Consider the following 3,070-nt stretch of genomic DNA (forward strand, 5'->3'; position numbering starts at 1 on the left):
ATCTATCTATATATCTATCTATCTATCTATCTATCTGACTGTCTATCTAACTGTATATCTATCTATCTATCTATCTATCTATCTATCTATCTATCTATCTATCTAACTATCTATCTATCTATCTATCTATCTATCTATCTATCTATCTATATATTTAACATTTTACAATAAGATTATATAATGACAATATAAGATTGCACAATTACACTATAAGTTTTTACATATATAATAAAAAATTTTACAATTAGTAGAAAAGTACATATATGTAAATAAACTAATTTAAAATTTGTTCTTATATTACAGAAACATACTTATTTGATGAAGGACGTTAAAAATTACATAAATGCAGTTAAATCAAATGAAAATAATATATATAATTAAAATTTTGTTACACAAATTTCTTTAATTCACAATCGGTGTTGTACGGTTGTATCGTAGTTTGTCGTAATTTTTTATTATTATTGATTTTGGTTGCTTTAAAATAATTTATTTCAAAAAATTTTATGACATACAATGCTACAACGATACGTCATCGAGTGTGAATTAGACAATTATTTTAAATTAATGTATCAATAAATGAAATAAATAAAAATAATTATAAAAATTACATTAATTATTGTCTTATTGTTTATTTTGCATTGTGTATTAATTTTTTGTACTTAATGTATATAAAAGCTTAATTAAGGGCCAGGCGATCTGAATCCGACAGAGGTGTTTATTTAAAAGAGAAAAACATTTAACTACATACTTTGAACACTGCACATTTTAATTGATCGCTTTCCACTTTTTTTACGCACAAAAAATCAGTTTCTGTGTGAAAACCATTTTTTGATACACAATAAAATAACTAAAGTATTTTGAGTAAGACAGTGAACTAACCAACAAGATGCACACAACCTTTTAAATCAGTTTTTGTAGGTACTTATTTGCAAGCGAGCTTGGTAAGTACTTGCCTCGAACGTAAAGATGAAGTAGTTTCAAATAAAAAAAATATATACATTTTCATTTATCTGTAAAAATAAGTTAAAACTTATACAATAACATTTTCGGTCGTAAATGGACAAGCTTACATCACATATATACAAACATTGATATTTCATAACTTTCTTAACATTTTTCTATGTCCTATAAAAATTGTGTGTATTTTCAAACACTTTCAATAATCATACTATAAATCTCATTCATTGGGAGACGACTCTGGCTTTCTATATTATGTATAAATTTGTCTTCTTATCAGTATTGCAACCCTCGCGCAAATAATTCATTTGCCGAATAACAGCGCAATATGACGGAATGTAATGGGTATTGTGTAAACAATAGATACATACATATGAGAAAACAACATACATACATACATACATACATACATACATACATACATACATACATACATACATACATACATACATACATACATGTATATTGTCCGTATGTACATACAAAATCAAGCATAGAAATGTTTTCAATTTGTTATCATTGATAAAAACGTTTAACGGTAGCTAGATAATACAGGGTGTCGGGATAAATTTATCAAACGTATATATACATATATTAATAGATATTTATTTTTATATATTGAATAGTAAGTTATTTAATTAAGATATTTTTTATTATATCAAAACACGTATGAAAATTACTCATTTTTTTTAAATCGTCTTTGAGTTTTTTATATGATTTAAAAATAAAATATCCATCGATTTTGAAAACTAAATTATATTATTTAAATAATAGACACGAAATTTTGTATATATAAAAAAATAAATCGAAATGTTAAATTTTTGGCACTAATTTTATTTTTTAGGTATAGGCAGGATTTAAATTCAAATATTTAAGAAATTCAAATAATTTCTTTTCGACTTGATTATTTATAGGGAATATTCATGGTCACAAAATTAGTTTTTGCCAAATTTAGAAAAAAATAAAAAATTGTGGTTTTACTATATTTATATCTGTTTAATTAATATATATTTTTTTCTTTTTTGTGAGCATTAATATTGAATAAAAAAAATCTAATTTAAACATTAAAAAAGGAAGTATTTTATTGTTGATTCCTGTATGAAATTGAATTTTGCACTAAATACTATTAATATAGTTTGTAGCGATTTTAACTTTGTCATAAATATGACCTGCGATTTTATCGAACATTTCGGATAGAATGCTGTAAGTGATGATGGGGGCAATGTTCAAATGTCGATTATTGACATAATAGAACATTTAATGGGCTCAAAAGCTCTTTTGGAGGCTACGGTTGTTTTGGGCCTATGGAAAAAAAATGGACGATTTCAACAATTTTCAAAACCAAAAGAGAAGTACAATTTCATCAAATAATCTTGAAAATTGCGACATGAAGCTTTACATGGACACAGAGACAAGCGGAATGACAAACGGACCTAGCTTAATCGACTCAGAAAGTGATTCTTAGCTTTAAGGTGGTGTAAGGTATAAAATGGGAGAACTAGCAATTGTGCTTAAATTAAATACAAAAGTTCGTATATTTATAAAATCATCGATTTCGAATCATACCTTCAAACAAATTTCATTGATGTAAGCATTTGAAAAAAATGAAGGAATAGCCAACGAGGTCGTTCACATCCATTTAAACTTGAAACAGCTGAATTACCGTTTTGTCAACTTCGAGCGCAATAATCTCTTAATTTTGAATGAGTAACAGTAAAATCTATATAAACATTAGGATAAAATGGGTGAACTTGAAATCGTTCGAGTGGCATTTCCCATATAAAAGATTTTAAATCTGGAAAACTAATAATGAAAACAATAGCTGTATTCTATTTACATCGACGCCTCAAAACTAAAACATTCTAATTTCTATGAATTTAATGAAAAACCCACTAAATTTTACACCCTGTACTCCTTCACACTAGGACATTTCTCATACGCACCAAGCATGTTTGTGTGTGAGTATTTGTATGCATGTTTACTATAGATTGTATGTATCCGCTAAATTGAGAATCATCGTCATTTGTCGTTTAACCAAGTAACTCCTGGCAGATACATTTTTCTTTAGTTTAGTTACATCCGAGCGCTCAAACTGTTTAAAAGTATTTTAACA

General features: G+C 26.4%; 1 protein-coding gene across 1 annotated transcript in view; it reads left to right on the forward strand.

Annotated features, from left to right (window-relative positions):
* LOC111681976 (ras-related C3 botulinum toxin substrate 1) overlaps positions 1 to 600 on the forward strand; it is a 211,839-nt gene extending 211,239 nt beyond the window's left edge. The window contains exon 7 of the transcript XR_006940591.1: positions 304 to 600. The gene's annotated coding sequence lies outside the window, so the exon portion shown is untranslated. The remainder of the gene's footprint in view (positions 1 to 303) is intronic.
* The last annotated feature ends 2,470 nt before the right edge of the window (positions 601 to 3,070 follow it).

This window comes from Lucilia cuprina, chromosome 4 (assembly GCF_022045245.1).
Source record: "Lucilia cuprina isolate Lc7/37 chromosome 4, ASM2204524v1, whole genome shotgun sequence".
NCBI lineage: Eukaryota > Metazoa > Arthropoda > Insecta > Diptera > Calliphoridae > Lucilia > Lucilia cuprina.